The sequence below is a fragment of the Bubalus kerabau genome, chromosome 10 (assembly GCF_029407905.1).
Source record: "Bubalus kerabau isolate K-KA32 ecotype Philippines breed swamp buffalo chromosome 10, PCC_UOA_SB_1v2, whole genome shotgun sequence".
Taxonomy (NCBI): Eukaryota; Metazoa; Chordata; class Mammalia; order Artiodactyla; family Bovidae; genus Bubalus; species Bubalus kerabau.
The window spans coordinates 13,338,759-13,362,775 of NC_073633.1; the positions used below are offsets into that span (position 1 = coordinate 13,338,759).

At 40.9% G+C, this 24,017-nt stretch overlaps 1 protein-coding gene and 1 long non-coding RNA gene across 2 annotated transcripts in view; one reads left to right on the forward strand and one right to left on the reverse strand.

The window, feature by feature from the left end:
• The window catches only part of TBCA (tubulin folding cofactor A), a 211,483-nt gene that overhangs the window by 180,696 nt on the left and 6,770 nt on the right, over positions 1 to 24,017 (reverse strand). The window lies entirely within an intron of this gene.
• LOC129620862 (uncharacterized) lies at positions 778 to 3,777 on the forward strand. The gene is made up of 2 exons (XR_008698755.1): positions 778 to 3,008; positions 3,103 to 3,777. It is a non-coding gene; the product is annotated as an uncharacterized LOC129620862 (long non-coding RNA).

A 24,017-nucleotide genomic window follows, 5' to 3' on the forward strand; every position in this document is an offset into this window, starting at 1 on the left:
TCAGCAGGGGAGGCTTCCCAGGCAGCACAGTGGTTAAAAAATCCAGCCACCAATGCATGAGATGAGGGTTCAGTCTCTGAGTTAGAAAGATCCCCTGAAGGAGGAAATGGCAACCCAATCTAATATTCTTTGACGGGAAAATTTCATGGACAGAGGAGCCTGGTGGGTGACAGTCCATGGGGTGCAAAGAATAGGACAATTCTGAGCAACTGAGTAGTGCTCACAGCAGGGGAGGGGGTGCCCTGACTACCCCCTGAGGGAGGCAAGTGACGAGGTACCTGAAGTTCCTGTGGTATTCATACAATGCTCAGAGCAACCTTTTCTTATCTTGGCGCATCGTCTCTGAAGGGCTTCATGCAGCTTCAGGAAAATGGTATCTCTCACTTCTGCTAATTCTGAATCCGAGCAACATCTTTACCCTCTCTCTAACTTTTAAGTTATTTGATGGAGTTGAATAATTTCCATTCTAGACTCATATGCTCTCATTTATCTATTTCCCTAGGATCTCTATTTCTTTCTCATGTTTAGATTAAGTTACTCACTCAATTTTACTATCATTCACTCTCTAGTTGATTAAATCCTAAATTTTATCATCAGAGTATTTTCAGGAGATAAGATGTTATAAAATTTAAAGTAATTTTTAATTAACATCATAATATGCTCATAATTGCATTTTCTAGAAAAGTCTTTAAACTTATGGAATCATTGTAGAAAGCAGAGTTTGAACCCAAATACTTATCACTGGACTTTTTGAAGATACGTGATAGATTTCTCACCTTAATTAATTGTGTTTTGTAGCTGCTTTTTTTTGGAGAAGGCAATGTCACCCCACTCCAGTACTCTTGCCTGGAAAATCCCACGGATGGAGGAGCCTCGTAGGCTGCAGTCCATGGGGTCGTGGAGAGTCGGACACAACTGAGGGACTTCGCTTTCACTTTTCACTTTCACGCATTGGAGAGGGAGATGGCAACCCACTCCAGTGTTCTTGCCTGGAGAATCCCAGGGACGGGGGAGCCTGGTGGGCTGCCGTCTATGGGGTCGCGCAGAGTCGGACACGACCGAAGTGATTTAGCAGCAGCAGGAGAAATCATATTGATGCATTCAGACATTTCTCAAGTATAGTCCAAGTAATACCATACCAACAGAGAATGGGAGAGGATGGCTTAGGCATAGAGCATGTTCCTAAGCTCCATGGTAGTTTGTATGATACTGAGAAACAAGTGTCTAGAATTAATTAATTAAAATAATTATCACATGGTTAATGCACAGGTCTCTGTCATGTTAGCTTACTATACTAAAACAATCTTTATTTTTAACTAAACACAAAAGTCATAGACTATGGTTCCTCATAACACCCCTTTTGGACAGAAACTTTACTTAGTTATTCAGTCTAACAGCTTAATTGCTTCTGCAGATGTTTACATGGTCTCTGGAAAAGTCTCGAGTATGCCCTAGGGCAGATGGGCCCAAACCAATTTGGCTTTTATGACTGACTTCAAGGGCCAAGAAAGAAAACATGAAGTCAATCCAAAAGTTGCTTCATATGTTAGTAAATTAACTTCACCAGTCAAATGGGTTAAAACCATCAAACCAGTTCAGGTTTGTGGACAATCTTCATTTAAATCCAAGTAGCCCAACATTCTCATCCCTTCAAACCACAACAGAGCTCAGCTCAGGCTGGAGCAGACCTCCGAGACTGAACAGCTTGCCTAACCCAGAAGCCCGTTCACTAGCAGAAACAGCACAGGGAAGCCAGGGCCCCAGGCACCATCAGGACTGGGACTCCAAGGGGCACCTTTTGATTTGCAGGAGTGAGTTGCTAAGGGGAGGTGAGACGCTCTGAATCTTAACATCTCTACTCAGTGGATATTTTCCAAACAAATGCTCTTTTCTCTTGCACAGTAATAATTCCACATCTGTTCTATATATTCTTGAACAATCACACCTGTTAACACTTTGCCATCACAAGAAAAGCCCTGAAAAGGTGAGGGGAGAACCTATTGAATTTATTTGTGCTTTTAGTGATTTCTGAGAGAAAGGTGGTATTGCAGCCATCCATTAGAGCCATGTACTGTAGTAAAGCTAAAAGTCTGTCACACAAAAGAACCACCTGTAGCCACTCTTTCGAAAGGAAAGTCCTTGGCAAACAATGGCCCGAGTGAACCAGTTTAATCAGGCAGGAGTCAAGATCACTGAGACATAAATTAAGCATTCATCCTTGAGTAGCAGCCAAGCAGCCAAAGCCCCCATAATCCCAATTAATCCCATTTTGTGTGGTTGCCCTTGGGCCAAGGGCAGAGGGGAAGGGAATCTGCGCATGCTGGTTCCGCCTCAGCTCTTCACCTGCACAGGGGTGGGTCGTAATAAAGGAGGGCTCCTGTCCTGGCGCTGCTGCACTCAGAGCACCCCCCCCCCCCCCCCAGCATCTGCGAACTGTCAGCAGAACTTTCCTCAAGGACACCCTGCACTTTCAGAGAGTCAGATGCTCGGGCTCCTCCGAAGACAGACATGACTCTGCCTCATTCTCCTTTGTCTGTTCAATGGCACTGACTTCCTATCCCTACTCCTGCGGTCAGATGGAGTGAACGAACGTCTCACAAGCCCCCTGGAACTCATTTCTGCCGATTGATACTCTGTTTTGGAGGAGAAGTTGACCAGTTTCCCAGGAACAGGAAATTTCCCTCCAGAGAGCAGCTGTTGTGTCCACAGACAGAATCAGCTCATGAGGCTGCTGCTTACCTCTCTTGCTCCTGGTGGGAAGGAAACTCAGTATCTCTGCAAACAAGTCCTCACCTTTGTTGCAGTCACTGTGCTCAGGCCCCCAAGTCCCTTCCCATTTTACCAGAAGCTGCTCCAGACACCAGCGAAGTAGAAATGGCTCTGTGGTAGCTGACCAGCCAATAAAAGTCTTCCCTGCTTCTTTGGACATCTAGCAGGCCCCAGGTCCCAGCTCTCCTTGTAGTCGTGGGGAGGAAGATGACATACAGCTGGGTTCTCTCCAGCAGAACGTGAGTGCAGATGGCGTCCACCGCTTCTTGCTTTGGCCCACATAATCCTCCCGGACATACTCCTTCATGCTCATTCCTCTTTTCTGGCTGACAGAGATGGAAATGCACCGCCTCAACTCTCCTGTCCTGTATTCTCCTGGAAGCCAAGTTTTAAAGATGGCAATGTCACCAGCAGCCCGAGTCCCAGAATGGCAACATGGCACAGAATCACATTTCCTTTGCTTTTTCCAGCAATACTTTTCCAACTCTACTGTACTGTTAGGAGCAAAAAATAAACTTCCATTGTGTTGAGCAATTCTATGGGTCTGTTTATTACTGTCTGTTTATAATCTACTCTAACCATACAGGCTCAAAACACGTCAGCTTCTGGAAACTCTACAGGTCTCTATCACTGGACCACTGATTTCTGGCCCAGGGTCAGGAGAAAGGGAAGAGAAGGTATGAGGGCTCCTCGACACCACCCTAATTTTTCAACCCTCAGCTTCAGCAATTCCCTGATGGTAATAGTCCTATATTCTAGTAACTCTGTCCACATCATTCTCACCCTGTAGGTGAGCCTTTAGATTCTTGATCCTGATGGCGGGCTGGGCTCTGAGGTTCTTCTAAGCTGGAGGTACCGGTCTTTGTGGTTCCAGCTCACCTGAGTCACTTGTGGCTCAGGCTTATGAGCCAAGCCCACCAAAGGTGATGGAGAAGTAAGCCCTGGCTTTTTTGGAAATTAGAGCTGAGAAGAAATCTGCATGAATCTCACTGCTGGGAAGAAAGGAAAGCACGGAAATTTTCCACTCTAAGTCACATTTAAGGAGAAGGAGAGTCTGTGGGCCCTTTTTAAACTGCAGTGAGTCCTTGTCACTTAACGTTTTTGTTTCTTGAGTCGTGTCAAGTTTAATTTCCAGAATTTCAGTTAATTGTTTAAAAATAAATTTGATGAGAAGACCATAATTCAAAAAGACACATGCACCCCAATGTTCACTGCAACACTATTTACAACAGCCAGGACATGTAAGCAACCTAAATCTCCATTGACAGATGAATGAATAAAGAAGATGTGATACATTACTCTATTTAAAACGGATAACCAACAAGAATCTACTGTATAACACATGGAACTGTTCAATGTTATGTGGCAGTCTTGATGGGAGGGGAGTTTGGGGGAGAATGGATACACATATATGTATGGCTGAATCCCTTCGCTATTCACCTGAAACTACCACATTATTAATCAGCTATACTCCAATACAAAATAAAAAGTGTTTTAAAAAAGATGTAGTCCATATATACAATGGAATATTACTTAGCCATAAAAAGGAACAAAATTGGATCATTTGTAGTGATGTGGATGAACCTAGAGTCTGTCATACAGAGTAAAGAGAAAAGGGAAAGAGAAAAGCAAATATTGCATTTTAACATACATATATGGAATCTAGAAATATGATACAGATGAATAGAGACACAGGAATTTGCAGGGCAGGAATACAGACACAGACATAGAGAATGGACAAGGACATAAAGGGGGAAAGGAAGGGTGGAAAGAATTGGAGGAGCGGCACTGACATATATATATACTGCCATGTGTAAAATATACAGCTAGTGGGAAGCTGCTGTAGAGCACAAGGAGCTCAGCCTGGTGCTCTGTGATGACCTGGAGCGGTGGAGTAGATGGAAGGGAGGCGCAAGAGGGATGAGATATATGTATACATATAGCTGATTCACTTTATTGTACAGTAAAGACTGGTACAACATTGTAAAGCAACTATATTCCAATAATAAAACAAAATAAATGTCTAAAAAATAAATCTAATAAAAATAATGTCCCTTATTTTTGAAGATACTAAACATTAAATGTTTTTAGAAGAAATAGAAAATAGTGCTCTTATTTTCATGACCAATACACGGTGTAGCAAGAGATTGGCCTCAAGGATTTAATTAGCATTTGAACTGTGGTGTTGGAGAAGACTTGAGAGTCCCTTGGACGGCAAGGAGATCCAATCAGTCCATCCTAAAGGAGATCAGTCCTAGGTGTTCACTGGAAGGACTGATGTTGAAGCTGAAACTCCAATACTTTGGCCACCTCATGCGAAGAGTTGACTCATTGGAAAAGACCCTGATGCTGGGAGGGATTGGGGGCAGGAGGAGAAGGGGACGACAGAGGATGAGATGGCTGGATGGCATCACTGACTCGATGGATGTGTGTTTGGGTAAACTCCTGGAGCTGGTGTTGGACAGGGAGGCCTGGTGTGCTGCGATTCATGGGGTTGCAAAGAATTGGACACGACTGAGCAACTGAACTGAACTGAAAGCATAATTTCCCAAATGAAAGAGGAGGTCAGAAGATCTATTTTAATCAGGGACTTCACAAGTGAGGGGGACACTCCTGGGGGTACAAAAATATTTAAATACCTTGAATTTCTATTTAGTGTATATCTTATATATTGAAAATTTCTATTTTGGAATATATGTTATGATGCATATGATATGTTAGTTTCGATATAGGACCAGTATATCATTTATGCATAAGTAAAATATGTCTACGCAAAAGGCTGCTCAAAAATCCTTTGCTGATAGGAGTGCATGAAAGAACACTCTCTGGAAAGATGTAAGAAGAGCCATGTTTTTTGGTCCTCTGTTTGCCTTCAACTGTTAGTTTCTGTGGCCTAAAATTCTGCTTTGGTCTTCTTCTTCTTTTGGCTGCAAGGTATGTGGGATCTTAGTGCCTTGACCAGGGATCAAGCCTGTACCCGCTGTATTGGAAGCGCAAAGTCTTAACCACTTGATCACCAAGGAAGTCCCTGGTCTTCTTTTCTTCTTACTCAAGTTGCACTTTCTGTGTAAGAAACCAACTCACATAGTTGTAATTGCTATCACTATGGAAAAAAGGGCAAGACTCTCTCTCCAGACCAGATTACGCTCCTGAGCAATCTTCAAATCCAATTGCCCACAGAGCATATTCTATCAGTATGGGCCCAATAAACGTACTCTCTCCCCCACACTCAAATTGAGCTCAATTCTTCCAGCCCTCCTCATTTAAAACCTGCTCTTTTTATTACATTCCTCATTCTTGTCTATAATTCACATGATCACCCTAGCTAGAAATATGGTAGTTATATGAGATTTTTCCCCCCTCTCTTGCATTTTACATTCTTAATTTTTACTTTTCTATTATCTCTAAATGTCTCCATGTTTTAGTTTTCTATGTATCAATATGGATAAAACTCACAAACATAATATAAAAACAGTTGCAAAAGATGCATAGTTTGATAGACAAAGCTCTAAATAGAGGAAATGGTATATATTGCTAATGGACACATACTTACATCTAAAACTAAAAATCATGCATGGAAATAATGTATCCAACCTCAGGACAGGACTGCCTCTAAAGAGGGATGAAGAGAGGAGAAACTGAGGAATGAGGCTACTTTTTTTAAAAAAAGGAAGCAACATTTTGATTTATATTAAAGCTGGGTAGTGATCACATGAGTGTCAGTTGTTATACTATTCTATGAACTTTTCTGTATGTTTGAGATATTTCATAATTCAAATTGTTTTAAAAGAAAAACTCCTAATTCCTCTCCTCACCTCCCTGTGTTTATGTGTGTATTAGTTGCTCAGTCATGTCCAACTCTTTGCAACCCCATGGATCGCAGCTCGCCAGGCTCCTCTAACCTTCCTGCCCATGGCCAAAGAGCCTAGTTCAAAGCTCTTGGTATTTCACTACGATTTTCTTCGATTTCCTCACTGATTTCCCAGCCTCCTTTTCATTCTTCTTTAATTTGTCCATTACATGCAGATTAAAAAAAAAAAAAAAAACCCTAAAATGAAAATTGGGGTATATATACCTCTTGTGATGAAGGGTTTTATATCAGTTAGAAAGTAACATAAAATGCTGAATAGCAAACAAGCACAAAAATCTCAGATGTATGCGACAGTAAGCATTTATTTGGCCTATGGATACTGAAATCTGCTGAAGGGTTTTGCTGACCTAGGCTGGGCTTCAGGGATGGGTTGGCTCTGGTCCACATGGCTCTTACTTCACAAGCCTGAGCATGGCCTTCTCATGATAATGGCAGAGATACAAGTAGGGAAATGGAAAGACACAAGACCTACACTTGAAGCACATACACCATCACCTACACTTCACTCTATTGGCCAAAACAGATTTCCTAAAGGAAATCAGTCCTGAATATTCACTGGGAGGACTGATGCTGAAGCTGAAGCTCCAATACTTTGGCCACCTCATGCGAAGAGTTGACTCATTGGAAAAGACTCTGATACTGAGAGGGATTGGGGGCAGGAGGAGAAGGGGACAACAGAGGATGAGATGGCTGGATGGCATCACGGACTCGATGGACATGAGTTTGAGTAAACTCCGGGAGTTGGTGATAGACAGGGAGGCCTGGTATGCTACAGTTCTTGGGGTCGCAAAGAGTCAGACACAACTGAGCAACTAACTGAACTTAAAACCAGACACCTGGCCAAACCCAAAGTCAAGATGTAGTGAAATTTACTTTATATCTTTATTTGGTAAGAACTGCAAACTCACATGGTAAAGAATGTGGATACACAGAGTGGTAAAGAATTTGGGCCAATAGCATAGTTTTTTCATAGATCCTAGCATTTAAGGATAAATTTTCTTCTCTGAGTGAGGCACAGACAATACTCTATGAGGCTTCCTGAGCCACTTCCCCAGCCTCAGAGGCTGCTTCTGTACCCCCTGTGGTCAGGTCAGTATGAACTATCTGCACGCCCCTGAATGTGTACTGATATTTCTTCTCTCTCTGCCTCTGTATATGTTATTCCTTCTGTCTTCACCAGGCACGTGCCCTTTGTTCTTCATAGCCTTCATATACTCTGATCTTTTCTTTTTTAGTATATCTGGAAATCGCCCACTATCTCTTTTTTGAAATTAATACGTTTATTTATGGCTGCACTGGGTCTTTGCTGCTGCTCGCAGGCTTTCTCTAGCTGCAGTGAGCAGGGGCTTTTCCTTCTTGTGGTGTGCAGGTTTCTCATTGCAATCGCTTCTCTTGTTGTGGAGCACAGGCTCTATGTGCATGGGCTCAGTAGTTGTGGCCACGTGGGCTTAGCTGCCCCACAGCCTGTGAAATCTTCCCAGGCCAGTAAAAGAAACTGTGTCCCCTGCATTGGCAGGTGGATTCTTAACCACTGGACCACCAGGGAAGTTTAATTCAGATCTTCTTGACCAACCCCTTCCCAGGGAGACCAGTTTTCATCGTCCACCTTCACCCCAGCAAACGGGCATACCCCTTCTATTTTCATTGGTCAGGGAACTAGATCCAGTACTCCACAATGAAGATCAAAGGTCCCACATGCTTCAAAAGACCCAGCAGAGCCAAACAAATAAATAAAAATAACTATTAAAATGGCTAAGATGGTAAATTTTTTTAAAAGGCACGACAAAGGATTTACACATTCAAGAAAGAGCTAATTACAGTTTTAACAAATGGTTTACTACCACCAAGAGAAAGCACTAGTTGCTTTGTCTGCTTCCATTTCGAATTTTCTTAAATTCAGGAAAATGTGTGAAATGACTTTACATCAGTATCATTTGTTGCAAAGCAGAGTTCATTTGGGTGGTCCTGGCAAAGGGACTGTTCATCAGTGGTGTGAATGTACACTAGAAGACACTTGATTTGAAATTCATAATTGAAATGTTATGAGCAGTTTAGCATATGGATCCTTCACATTCACTTAATTGCCAGTTTAGTAATAATTTTATGTAACGAGGCATTATTAATAATACGTGAAATACTAAATTGACGTAATGCCCTAAAAACGTAATATGACATTTGCCACTGAAAGAGTATTATGATTCTAGGTGTCTTTACTATGATTTCCAAAACATATGCAATATTAGATAAAATATTAAATTAATCCTTACAAATAGCTCGGTTATGAAGTACTTCAATGCATTCTCCAAGTTATAATCTATTTATTTTTTTTTTAAACAAAACGTGCAAAACCTTGTCCTTGTGGACTGGCACGGCCGCTGTGGCTTGATGCTCCCATCCCACTGGATGGCTGACATCTTGCTCCTCTGTGGCTGAGGTGGCATCTGATTCACCAAGAGGAGGAAGTGAGACAGTAAAGTCTAGAGGTTTGTCCCAGCTCAAGCACTTAGTAGAAAGAGAGAAGTGAAAGTCACTTAGTCGTGTCCAACTCTGCGACCCCATGGACTGTAGCCCACCAGGCTCCTCTGTTCATGGAATTCTCCAGGCAAGAATACTGAAGTGGGTTGCCATGCCCTCCTCCAGGGGATCTTCCCAACCCAGGGATTGATCCCAGGTCTCCAGCCTGCTAGAGGATTCTTTACTGTCTGAGCTACCAAGGAAACCCCCCAAAAAAGAGGGAAGCAGAAGCCAAATGCTCTCTATTGACAGACTCCTCAAAGTTTCATCACTCCTCAGGGACTTCAAAATACCTCAATACAGTTTCTAAAACCTTTAACCTGGGGCCATGATTATCATTTGCGAGGCCTGAGGGGAAGAGTACAAATGGAGACTCATACACTGTTTATGTAAAGTTACAAGGGAAGCAAACAAACAACTAAAATGTGATCCTTTCTACTCTGACAAGTCTGTCAGAAGGACAAAATGGCAAAATATGTAAAAAGCCTTGGTTTTTATATGACTTAAAGTCAGGTAAAATGTAAAATACCAAAAACAACTAACGCTGTATTATGTATGGCTCTGCTGTTCACTTAAAACTATCACATCATTAACTGGCTATACCTCAATAAAAAATTAAAAGTTAAAAAAAATTAACCCTGATTACTACTTTATTATTGCTATTCCACTATTGGGATATGGATGAGTAATGAAATAAAAAACATATGCAATTCATAAAAAATTACAGTTCAGCCCATAAAATTTGTTTTTCTTGATTTTATAATATCTTAGCAAAATTTCTAAAGAGCTGTTATAATCAACATTTTAATATTTCTTGTGTTCTATTGACAGTAATAATCTAAATAAGTAAAAAATAGAATGTCATTGTAGGCATATGGAAATTCTAATATATTTTGATAATATATATTAAATGTAAAAACTCATATTTTTCATATATTTTTCAAAAATTTCTCTTCTAAAATATTCAAAATTATGTATTAAACTTAAAAGGTGGAATGAAAATCATAATTGATAACCACTAACATTTCAATCCATTTAAATAATGTTGAAAATTTTAATTTAACCTTTTGAAATTTTAATTAAATCTTATAAGTATTTTATAAAGACAACCAACTATTTGTAATTATAGCATTTTATATTCATCTGGTTGCCAGTGTAAAGAACTAGAAACACATTGCCACATGTATGTCTAGATAAATAATACCTACATAAGTCTATATAGGCATATATATTTAAGAGTAATATGATTAACTAATACTCCAAAATGTTCCTAAGGCACCATGCGCAACCGTTGCAGATACTACACAAGCTTGTGAACCAGGAAATGGAACTCAACTGAACATGGAAGAGAAGTTAAGAAAATGGATCCTAAGCACTGCTGGGAAACAATACCTCATAGTATAAGAGTCTATTGCCTTCATGCTGACAGGAAGGATTTGACAAGTTAATTAATTTGTCTTTTCTCTTACCTAAGCGTTTCAGCCACTTAAATCCCCCTGCACTCAAAAGCAAGTGTCCGTCTCCGAAGGCTGGCAGAGGCAGAACCCGTGCGTCTGCTCAGCATCTGGACACAGCTGTCTTTGTTTTAAGGTCACGGGGCAGGCCATGTGGAAAGGTGTATCCCAGCGCCCGGAAGGTGTTAGCCATGTACGCAGATGTTTAGAGGTTAGGGTTTCCTATGTCAACACTGAGCCCTGGATCCCAAGTGACAGACGCGCACATTTCCTTAATAAATGTGTGTGCACATGCGTGTGTGTGTGTATGATGGTAGGGTACTCTACAGTGCAAGTCCTAGAGCAAGACTGCTCCCTGTCTGGCTCGAGTGCAACACAGAATGCAGTCATGTACAGAGAAAGAGATTATTAAATGTACTTCCTCACCAACTAATAACACTGCCTCGTAGAGTCTGAAACTTCCCCCTACATGTTTCCCTATTGAAGCCAGACCATAGCTCAGACCTTTCTCCATCTTTCTGTGGTATATTTGGAGGCACAGCGTGGCCATCATCTTTAAAATTTTGTACCTATGTCCAAGGCTGGTTTAGCTGAGTACATTGGTACAGCCATATAGCATGGTAAAATACTGAAATTCCTCCACAGCATTTGCTAAGCAATCGTTTTCCTGAACTCTATGTGTGCCTCCCACCTCCATGCTCCCCTCCTCCCCTCCCTGGAACTCTCTTCCCAAGATCTCTACCGAGACTCTCCAAGACCCTGCTTTAGTGCCTGAGCCACATGTGTGGCTCAACATTTTTAATATCACCCGTCAACGTCACATAGCAGAGGAAGTACAGGTGAAAGGGACAATGGTTAACACCATTTGCACTCGCTTCACAAAATACCTTAGAGGGCATTGTTGGTGGGATATTGGTAGGATATCTTGGATGGCACCAATTTATCTGAATAACAGGAGAAGAAGAGAGGCCCTTTCATTGTGAGGTTGGCTACAGAAATCTGATTCAGGGTCACTTAGGAGAGCTATTTTCATGCTGACAGATGTTCAGTAGCTTTTGTCAAGTGAGTTGGCAGCCTTTTTTCAGTTCCAAGTGGCCAGATGTCCAAATCACTAAAATCACTATTCTAAGCTGATGTGTGATTTGATTACGGTCCTTCTTGGGCTTTTTTGACTCAGAGTTCAGAAATGAATTGGGGCAGAAATTGAGACAGACCGGTGAGGGAGAATTGTAGCATGTTCTGACTCTGACAAAGCTGAATGCTTAAACGTGCCCAGCGCTAACCCATTTCATAGATTAAACCTAGGATTAAATCTGCATGAAATGTTATCTTAGCACTTTTCAAAAAGCCTACAACAAAGAAATTGTTTATTAAAAGTAATTGTGTTATTTCAATGCTGAATGTTTTTGTACTGAATGCTCAGCAAAGGCTAGTGAGAATGAAAGAAAGGAGGAAGAAGCTAACATAAAATAACACAGGATATTTTCCAAGTTGGAGTCATTCATTTTGCTTTCTGAACCCAAGTTAGCCCAGCACTTTCCAGGCCTAGTTTTGAGTGTGGCCTAGGGTTTCTTCCAGAGCTTGGCCCAGCACCAAGAGGTTGCCTAGTATAAAATGGATTTAAGCTTCATATATGTTTTTACACTTCCATGTTCAGAGACAAACCCAGGATGCTTTGTGTATCCTTAAGTTTATACACTTTGGAAATCTCTCTTTAAGAAAAAGAATAAAGGGACTTCCCTGGTGGTTCAGTGGGGTGTGGGTTCTGTTTCTACTTCAGGGGGTGTGGGTTCTGCTTCCACTTCAGGGGGTGTGGGTTCAATCCCTGGTTGGGGAACTTAAGATTCCACATGCCACACAGTGAGGGAGGGAGGGCAGGAGGGAAGGAGAGGGGAGGGAGGGAGGAAAGAAAAAGAATATAAAATCATAAATTCAAAAAAATTAGGGCCCCAACCAAGGCTTTACAAAGGGCCCCTGAAAGTGAAGGACTCTGAAATATAAGCTCCAGGAGCATCATGGTAGACCCTCCTCTGTCTAGATAGCTCTCCCTGTGTAGTAGGAAACAACAGTTGTGACCTTCCGTTTTACTCCTTGTAAGTTCTTTGTTGTGCTATTGTGTCTACCTTAAAGGAAAATGCAAGTTAGGCAAAATCCACCAGGTTTCTATAGGAAAAGAAAATGGATTTTCTGTCATTTAAAAGAGATCTGATTAAGGGGCCACTTCCATATAATGTCTTGATGAAATGTAAATTGTGTGGCCATACAAAAAAAGATAGAATTTGTGCTAGTTTCTTTAAGCTTAAAAATGAGGATAGCTGGTACTCATATCTGGAAAATTCTATCAAATCAACTCTATGGTGTCAATCCCTGAACACACGGTAAATTAGAATGATGACAGAGGGTAACCAGACTTCTCGTGGTGATCATTTCACAGTGTACACAAATGTTCAATCACTATGCTGCACACCCGAAACTAATGTAATGCTGCATGTCAATTATAGTTCAATGATAAAAAAATAAATAAAATGAGCAAAAGCCCTCAACAGGCATTACACAGACTACAAAATATAGTCAATACACATCCAAAAAGACGCTTAATCTCATTAGTAACTCAGTTCAGTTAAGTCACTCAGTCGTGTCCGACTCTTTGCGACCCCATACACTGCAGCATGCCAGGCTTCCCTGTCCATCACCAATTCCCGGAGCTTGATCAAACTCATGTCCATGGAGTCAGTGATGCCATCCAACCATCTCATCCTCTGTTGATCCCTTCTCTTCCTGCCCTCAATGTTTCCCAGCATCAGGGTCTTTTCCAATGAGTCAGTTCTTCGCATCAGGTGGCCAAAGTACTGGAGTTTCAGCTTCAGTATCAGTCCTTCCAATGAATATTCAGGACAGACTTCCTTTAGGATTAACTGGTTTGATCTCCTTGCAGTCCAAGGGACTCTCATGAGTCTCCTCCAAAACCACAGTCCAAAAGTATCAATTCTTAGGCTCTCAGCTTTCTTCATAGTCCAACTCTCACATCCATACATGACTACTGGAAAAACCATAGCTTTGACTAGACGGATCTTTGTTGGCAAAGTAATGTCTCTGCTTTTTAATATGCTTTCTAGGTTTTCATCACTGGAGAAGGCAATGGCACCCCACTCCAGTACTCTTGCCTGGAAAATCCCATGGACGGAGGAGCCTGGTAGGCTGCAGTCCATGGGGTCGCGAAGTGTCGGACACGACTGAGCAACTTCACTTTCACTTTTCACTTTCATGCATTGGAAAAGGAAATGGCAACCCACTCCAGTGTTCTTGCCTGGAGAATCCCAGGGACAGGGTAGCCTGGTGGGCTGCCGTCTATGGGGTCACACAGAGTCAGACACGACTGAAGCGACTTAACAGCAGCAGCAGCGGCTAGGTTGTCATAGCTTTTCTTCCAAGGAGCAAGTGTCTTTGAATTTCATGGCTGCAGTCACCATCTGCAGTGATTTTGGAGCCCAAGAAAGTAGTCTGTCACTGTTTCCATTGTTTCCCCATCTATTTGCCATGAAGTGATGGTACCAGATGCCATGATCTTAGTTTTTTGAATGCTGAGTTTTAAGCCAGCTTTTTCACTTCCCTCTTTCATCAAGAGGCTCTTTAGTTCCTCTTCACTTTCGGCCATAAGGGTGGTGACATCTGCATATCTGAGGTTATTGATATTTCTACCAGCAATCTTGATTCCAGCTTGTGCTTCATCCAGCCCAGTATTTCAAATGAAGTACTCTGCATATAAGTTAAATAAGCAGGGTGACAATATACAGTCTCGACGCACTCCTTTCCCAATTTGGAACCAGTCCATTGTTCCATGTCCTAACTGTTGCTTCTTAACCTGCATACAGATTTCTCAGGAGGCAGGTAAGGTGATATGGTATTCCCGACTCTTTAAGAATTTTTCACAGTTTATTGTGATCCACACAGTCAAAGGCTTTGGCACAGTCAATAAAGCAGATGTTTTTCTGGAACTCTCTTGCTTTTTCGATGATCCAATGGATGTTGGCAACTTGATTTTTGGTTCCTCTGCCTTTTCTAAATCCAGCTTGAACATCTTGAAGTTCTCAGTTCACGTACTGTTGAAGCCTAGTTTGGAGAATTTTGAGCATTACTTTGCTAGCATGTGAAATGAGTGCAACTGTGCATTAGTTCGAACATTCTTTGGCATTGCCTTTCTTTGGGATTGAAACAAAAACTGACCTTTTCCACTCCTGTGGCCACTGCTGAGTTTTCCAAATTTGCTGGCATATTGAGTGCAGCACTTTCACAGTATCATCTTTGAGGATTTGGAATAGCTCAACTGGAATTCCATCACCTCCAGTAGCTTTGTTGGTAGTGATGCTTCCTAAGGCCCATTGGACTTCACATTCCAGGATGCCTGGCTGTAGGTGAGTGATCACACCATTGTGGTTATCTGGGTCATGAAGATCTTTTTTGTATAGTTCTGTGTATTCTTGCCACCTTTTCTTAATATCTTCTGCTTCTGTTAGGTCCATAACATTTCTGTCCTTTTTATTGTGCCCATCTTTGCATGAAATGTTTCTTTGGCATCTCTAATTTTCTTCAAGAGATCTCTAGTTTTCCCCATTCTATTGTTTTCCTCTATTTCTTTGCACTGATCACTGAGGAAGGCTTTCTTAACTCTCCTTTCTATTCTTTGGAAGTCTGCATTCAGATGGGTATATCTTTCCTTTTGCCCTTTCCTTTTGCTTCTCTTCTTTTCTCAGCTATTTGTAAGGCCTCCTCAGACAACCATTTTGCCTTTTTTCATTTCTTCTTCTTGGGGATGGTCTTGATCCCTGCCTCCTATACAAAATGACGAACCTCCGACCATAGTTCTTCAGGCACTTTGTCTCTCAGATCTAATCCCTTGAATCTATTTCTCACTTCCACTGTATAATCATAAGGGATTTGATTTAGGTCATACCTGAATGGTCTAGTGGTTTTCCCTACTTCCTTCAATTTGAGTCTGAATTTTGCAACAGAAATCAAGACTACAAAGAGATATCATTTTTCATTCATTTAATCTGCAAAATACAATAATCTGACACAACCAATAGTTGAAAAGATAAGGAGGATTTCTTATATATTACTAGCAGGAGTACATAAAAGCATAAGCACTTTAAAAAATAATGTAAAATTATTTTGTAAACATGAACATTTGTATAGCGCATGTGGATCACTTCTATAACCCGAAAGAAACTCTTATGCAGATATATCAGAAGATGTGTATAAGGAAGTTCATTTTTGTTGTTTAATTGCTAAGTCATGTCCAGCTCTTTGAGACCCTAGGACTTGTAGACCACCAGGCTCCTCTGTCTATGGGATTTCCTAGGCAAGAATACTGGAGTGGGTTGCTATTTCCTTCTCCAGGGGATCTTCCTGACCCAGGGATCGAACCCTGGTCTCCTGCATTGCAGGCCGACTCTTTACCATCTGAGCCACTAGGGAAGTCCGAAATTCATTGCAGCACTACTTACAGAAGCAGAAAAAAAGATTAAAATACTCATGAACATGAGAATAAATAACTAGTGGAAAGGTATACAGCAGTAATAATGAATGAACTGTAACTACTGACAAAGGATGGATTTCAGTAATGCAATGTTACATTAAAAAAAGAAAAACAGGTCCCAGTGGTCACCAAGTTACCTACAGTTCGTAATACTTGTTTTATGAAGCCATATATATATATATATACATACATACATATATATAATAAAATATTTATCCCACTGCATATATGTAAGATAAACATGCATTTTAGGACAGTGATTGTCTTCTGCAGTTAAGGTGCTAAGACGGTGGAGGAGCGCAGATGCAGATTTAAGTTACTGTCAGCGGTCCAGTTTCGGAATCAATTGGTGATTTCACAGGTGTTTACTGCATCATAAGAATAAATGAATTATAAAAGATAGGTGCACGTGTGAACTATGAAGCCTATATGTCATAAACCAGTAAAACAGAATAGTTCTGTCTGCTTGGGGTTCCATTTAAATGTAAAAAAATCAAAGATGGGGGAGGCCTGGGGAAAGCCCAGATGTAATGAAGGAGTGTAAAGCTGAGTGTTAGGTGTCTGATTGTATTGTGAAACATAATTTGGCTGAGATTGCAGACTTCTGATCTACCCCAGACAGAGTTGATGGTAGGCAAGTCTGATACTCTCTCAAAGCAACAGATACCTCAGTTCTACTCACATTCAGGAACAAGGCGGCTGTGACCATGCTATCTGCAGGAGCTGCTCTTTTCCAGCTCTCACCAGCCCCAGTCCAATTGTGTCTTGACCAACTGACAGGGGCTGAGGCTTTAGGAGAAGGATAGAGCCTACTGTTAATGAACCAGAGGCGACGAGCTCAGGAAATAATTATTCAACCTCACTCTTCTCTGCCGTTCCCATCTGCTTCCAGTATCTTCCACTGGCCTCACAGAGAACACGGGGCTGCAGCTTCCCCTGGAAACCAGAGGGTAAAGGATGCCTTGAGGCAGTCTGTACAGGTCAGTCTGCCAGGGCACACAGCAGGATGGAGAAGGGTAGAAGTAGATCTGGAGAGACAAGCAGAAGATACACAACATGGAAAGAGAAACAGAAGCGCTGAGGGAAGCTTCTTAGAAAGCTTCTGAAAGGGAGGCAGACTGTTCAGCCATCTTTTCTCTTCTTCCTTCTTAGAATGCAGATACAATGCCTAGAAGAACAGGTATCGTATTTTGACCATGAAAGATGAAAAACACATTTGAAGAATGGTGAATCAGGAAGACAGAGAAAGCCTGGTTCCAAAGCAGTCCCGAATAAACTAGCCCAAAAAGTCATTGTTACATAATAAAAAAATCAAACAAACCAACCTTTTAATGTAAGACGTCTGTTACATGCAGCCAAATGCAATCCTGATCAATTCAGACACCTTGCCAAAGTCTCTGATCAGATAGGCTGAATTATTAAGAAACTTTCTATGTAGTAACTTCCAGTGTAGTGGATAACAAACATTATTTTGGAATAATCTGAGTTAATATTTGAGGCTTCATAAAAAAAAGATTTATTCATCTTCATTTTTAAAATTTAAAATGAACATAATTAATTAATTGACAGTAGAAATAAGCTGAAAGTCAATAACTTTCTTTTATCTGCATATTAACTGACAGACAACCCAAAGTTTTTATTATTTGTTCTGGCTCATTTAAGATGGCTTATTTTAGGAGTAAATAAGGTGAGGTGTCAAATTTGTAACATATGCTTAGCATTTCTACCTAAAACACTTGAGTAGCAACTTGAAAAAAACTGATCTCTAACGCACCAACCTGTATAAAGACTTTTTGCCTGGAAAAATAATTATGAAAATACGGCAAGAAATGAGTAATATCACAATCACTCTTATGATTAAATCAATTCTCTCTCAAAGATAAAATGAAATGAAACAGCTCACACTTCTGAATAAATAACATAACAGATTAAATGTAAATCTGTTTATCCATCTCTTAGTATGTTTTCTATGGTACATTACATATTACTGAAAAGTCATACAACTTCTCAAGAGTGCTAAAATGTTTGAATATCAGTGAATATTTTAACTACACTAGAGAAGTTTGCCAGCTAAAGGAATTCAACTAGTGAATTTTATGGTAAAGAAAACAATTATATTCCTATCTGTTTTGTAAAATCTACCTCTTATAAATTGGGGCAAAGCTGTATATAGATAAATCTGTGATCTGTAACCAATGTGATTTCTTAGTCAGAAGTTTGTGAAAGAGTGTATAGCTCTTTGTAGACCAATTAGATCCTGCACTTTCATAGTCACCAGGGCCCTCTTTAACTGCATCTTCCAAACCTGAAACTGTTGGGGGTTGATGCTCAGAAAAATGAAGTATCAGTTGGGTTGGTGACAAAACTGATAGCGATGGGTCACGGGCAGAATCTGCGTATCTCAGGGGCATTTAAAGGAGATGCAAGACAGGTGGAATGACAGCACACTCCAACTTCCCTTGGGCTCAGAAACTGATACAAATAGACTGAGTCAACCCACTGTGGTTTAATAACATGAAACTTTCCCTTGGAATTCTTATTGCATCATTTTGTGCAGCCCCTGTTATAAGATCAGACCTACTTTAATAAAACACCTCGAGGGGCTACCAATGAACAATGTAGTTTTGGTTCCAGTCTCCATGAAACCGAAGATGGAGAAGGATTATGCCCTTTGGTTGCCAACCTTTCCTTAGAGATATTGTTTGGGTTCAGTTCAGTTCAGTCGCTCAGTCATGTCCGACTCTTTGCGACCCCATGAATCGCAGCACGCCAGGCCTCCTTGTCCATCACCAACTCCCAGAGTTCACCCAGACTCACGTCCATCGAGTCAGTGATGCCATCCAGCCACCTCATCCTCTGTCGTCCCCTTCTCCTCCTGCCCCCAGTCCCTCCCAGCATCAGAGTCTTTTCCAATGAGTCAACTCTTCGCATGAGCTGGCCAAAGTACTGGAGTTTCAGCTTTAGCATCATTCCTTCCAAAGAAATCCCAGGGCTGATCTCCTTCAGAATGGACTGGTTGGATCTCCTTGCAGTCCAAAGGACTCTCAGGAGTCTTCTCCAACACCACAGTTCAAAAGCATCAGTTCTTCGGCGCTCAGCTTTCTTCACAGTCCAACTCTCACATCCATACCTGACCACTGGAAAAACCATAGCCTTGACTAGACACACCTTTGTTGGCAAAGTAATGTCTCTGCTTTTGAATATGCTATCTAGGTTGGTCATAAGTTTTCTTCCAAGGAGTAAGCGTCTTTTAATTTCATGGCTGCAGTCACCATCTGTAGTGACTTTGGAGCCCAAAAAAATAAAGTCTGACACTGTTTCCACTGTTTCCCCATCTATTTCCGATGAAGTGATGGGACCATTTGCCATGATCTTCATTTTCTGAATGTTGAGCTTTAAGTCAACTTTTTCACTCTCCACTCTCACTTTCATCAAGAGGCTTTTTAGTTCCTCTTCACTTTCTGCCATAAGGGTGGTGTCATCTGCATATCTGAGGTTATTGATACTTCTCCCGGCAGTCTTGGTTCCAGCTTGTGCTCCTTCCAGCCGAGCGTTTCTCATGATGTACTCTGCATATAAGTTAAATAAGCAGGGTGACAATACACAGTCTTATGTACTCCTTTTCCTATTTACAACCAGTCTGTTGTTCCATGTCCAGTTCTAACTGTTGCTTCCTGACCTGCATACAGGTTTCTCAAGAGGCAGGTCAGGTGGTCTGGTATTCCCATCTCTTGAAGAACTTTCCACAGTTTATTGTGATCCACATACTCAAAGGCTTTCGCATAGTCAATAAAGCAAAAATAGATGTTTTTCTGGAACTCTCTTGCTTTTTCGATGATCCAGCGGATGTTGGCAATTTGATCTCTGGTTCCTCTGCCTTTTCTAAAACCAGCTTGTTTGGGATAATCTTATATAATAGAGACTGGGAAACTGTTACTCTCTCCTAGGCACCCAGTTAAACTATATTTCCCAGTCTCCCTTGGAATAGGTGCAGCCATCTAATAAATTCTGCCAATAGAATATGGGCAGAAATGATGTACGCTGCATTTAGGCCAGGCATATAGAAATCCTCCCTTCTTTTTTCCTTATGTCAGCTAAACACAGGATCCTCTTAAGGCTTTAGAGAATAGAGTCACTATTCTGCTAGGAGTCTGGGTTCCTGCAAGACTGTGTGGAGCAGAGTCTTCTTGCCAACCCTTATTGGATTGATGAGAATAGGGAAAACAGGAACAGCAACACTCATTTATGTGATAGGGCACTAAGATCTTAGGACTATTTGTTATAGCAATTAAACCACCCTGACTAATACATCTTAAGATCTGTACATGAAAAGAATACTATTTAATAATAATCTCAATTCATACATACAAATAAAAATGAGTGCATACGCAACTTACTGATCTTCCAGTAAAAGCCTAGAAAATACCTATTTCCTAATAATTTTAACAGATTTTGGCATATAGTTCTACAGTCTTGCTAGGTATCAGACTTCATGGGGGGGCGGGGGAGGCAAATGTCACAAAACTGAGGGCTTTCATTTCTATTTTCTTCACCTGGAAAACATTTTAAAAAACTATTTAGTACTTAGGAAATTATTCATTTTTAGTGGTATTCAAATGACAATATTAATATCTCAGAATATAAGACCCTCTCACCTCTATTTAACAAGGAAGAAAAATAATTGCATATGTAGTTTTTAATTGTTTCCACAATTTAAAGAAATCCAACTTTATCTTTAGGAACAAGAAGAATAAATGCTTGTGTTATTGGCATATACTCACAAGAAATACTTTTGTGGTTGTTAGACACTAAGTACTGCACCCATGCAATCTTGCCATGGGAATCCTACTTTTGCTATGTGCTCGATATATCTAAACTCTAGCTTGCACAAACAGTTCTTGGAAATGGCTTCCTCTCTCAAAGTCTTTACTCACCCCAATCCTGTATGAACCTACCGACCAAGTTAAGATGCGACGTAAGCACAGTGAGCCTCCAGTTATTTTTTCTCTTAGATGCTTTCAATCGACTATTCAGAGATTAGTTTCCCTACACAAAGTCATTGAACTCAGTCATCTCAAAACAGCTAAAACAAAGCAGTATAGATCAGCTCCAGGTTCAATGGTCACACTGTAGGAGCACAATTCATTTGTTAATTAAATGCATACTGTCTACACTGCTGCCTCCTGCCAGCTTCAAATTTCTGTTTATAGGAACTGCTTGGTTTGCCTAAGGAGTGGAAATAAAATAGACACCTCCCTCTGCTCCTGCTAAATAGTCTTCCATGGAAGCTTTTCTCCCACTCCTAGGAGCGGATCAGCCTAGTAGCATTAGAATGTCAGCTCCCCTACTTGTTTCTCCCCTACGTCCCCCAAATTAACAATACAATTTGATAGTAACACAATAACTGATCATTTATATCAAAAGAGCCTCTTGATGAAAGTGAAAGAGGAACGTGAAAAAGTTGGCTTAAGGCTCAACATTCAGAAAATTAAGATCATGGCATCCGGTCCTATCACTTCATGGCAAATAGCTGGGGAAACAGTGGGAACAGTGGCTGACTTTATTTTTTTAGGCTCCAAAATCACTGCAGATGGTGATTGCAGCCATGAAATTCAAAGATGCTTACTCCTTGGAAGGAAAGCTATGACCAACCTAGACAGCATATTCAAAAGCAGAGACATTACTTTGTCAACAAAGGTCCATATAGTCAAAGCTATGGTTTTTCCAGTAGTCATGTTTGGATGTGAGAGTTGGACTATAAAGAAAGCTGAGTGCCAAAGAATTGATGCTTTTGAACTGTGATGTTGGAGGAGACTGTTCAGAGTCCCTTGGACTGCAAGGAGATCCAACCAGTCCATCCTAAAGGAGATCAGTCCTGGGTGTTCATTGGAAGGACTGATGTTTGAAGCTGAGACTCCAATAATTTGGCCACTGATGCGAAGAGCTGACTGATTTGAAAAGACCCTGATGTTGGGAAAGATTGAAGGCAGAAGGAAAAGGGGACGACAGAGGATGAAATGGTTGGATGGCCTCACCAACTCAATGGACATGAGTTTGGGTGAACTCCAGGAGTTGGTGATGGACAGGGATGCCTGGTGTGCTTCGGTTCATGGGGCTGCAAAGAGTCAGACACAACTGAGCGACTGAACTGAACTATATCAATAATCTGATAGTTACACAATTTGGGGGAAACTGAACTGAACTATATCAATAATCTGATAGTTACAGAATTTGGGGTAAACAACCAACTGCCATATTATGGTTTTACACAGGAGCCCCAGGGATCAGCCTGATTTGGACCCAAACTTGAAGACAGATTTTTGTCCTGGATATGACTTGAGTCTGCTCAATACTGAGCTCCCTGTAGGCAGGGACTGTATCTATTTAGCTTTCTGCTATATATGCAACACCTGGTGCAGGGTCTACATTACAGAAGTTTCTCAAAAAATACCTCATGGAAAAAAAGAAGTACCAAGAGATAAGGCTGGAGAATCTCATACATTGAAAGTTTAGTTGGAAAACGAGGAATGGGTTAGATCATAATCATACTGTGTATCAATGCCATACTAAGGAACTTGGTCTTCATTCTGGAGGAACTGATAATTTCTTTTTATTGATGTATAGTTGATTTACAATACTGTGATAGTTTCAAACATAAAGCAAAGTGGTTTAATTTATACATATACATCTACATATATATCTATGTCTATCTATCTATCTATGTATATCTATTTGTTTTCAGATTCTTTTCCATTATGGATTATTATAAGAGGAACCACTAATTTTAAGTAGGGGAGGTACTCAGATACATTTTCATTTTTAGAAAACTCGCTGTGGCAGCACATGCCAGTTACACTGGACTCCAAGCTACGTGAAGGGAGGGGCCTCCGCCTGTCTTGTTCATCATGAGTATCCCCTAGTACAGAACACAGTGCCTGGAACATGTAATCTACTCAAGAGTTAGCTGCTGAACAAATGAATAAAAAGTCCATGAAGCTTGTCTCTGAATCTTCCAGGAGAATAGGAAGGTTTTAGGGCCTCGTGAGGAATTTTGACCTCCTCTAGGTTAGCCCTGTGATGTGATTTCTGAGCTACTAGCTGGGGTGTGACCCTTCTGAACTTCTAAGAAATTCACCAGAGCGGAGTGAGACATCACTCTCATCTGGAGACATATTTTTGTCCCAACTAGACACATCTCTTGGGCCTAAAGTGGAACTGATTCATTCTCCAAGACACAGAGTGGGATGAGGCATCCTCCTTGAGAACATTTTCTCAAGGGACATTTGCAGGATGCCTGAAGGTTCTTGTCAGCCCATTCCTAAAATAACAGCATTCCAAAGAGTACAAACCATAGGACCAGCAGTTAATTTTATGGTTGATGAACATGTTTCAATCTTGAGTTCCCAGATAATGTGTTTCTATGGGTCAACTGGGCAGCCTCTGGAGTGCTGACCTTTGAAATGTGGGCATCACAACCTGACATTTGAGGCTGTTCAGCGTCTCTGGTGTCCACACAGTTCAATGAGTCTTGCTTTTCATAAAGCCTCCTTCCCTCCTAACCCTGACTGTTCCCAAATATAAATGAGAAAATTAAACATTTACTCTGATGAGAAAATAGTGCTCTCTCATTGACACTTCTTCACACCCTCACTGATGTGATTTAGTTATAGTTTTTAGTAGCTGCTTTTACATTTTTAATTATTTTGCAGAGTTAAAATACGTAATAATGGATAACTGTGCAATACATTAAATACTTATGGGTTCGTTGTGCCTTCTGTTATAATATAAAATCCATCTATTCTGGTTGATGGGTTTTAACCTCACACAGAATACTTTAAACTCCATTTGGACTTGTGCCTACAATCACCTTAGC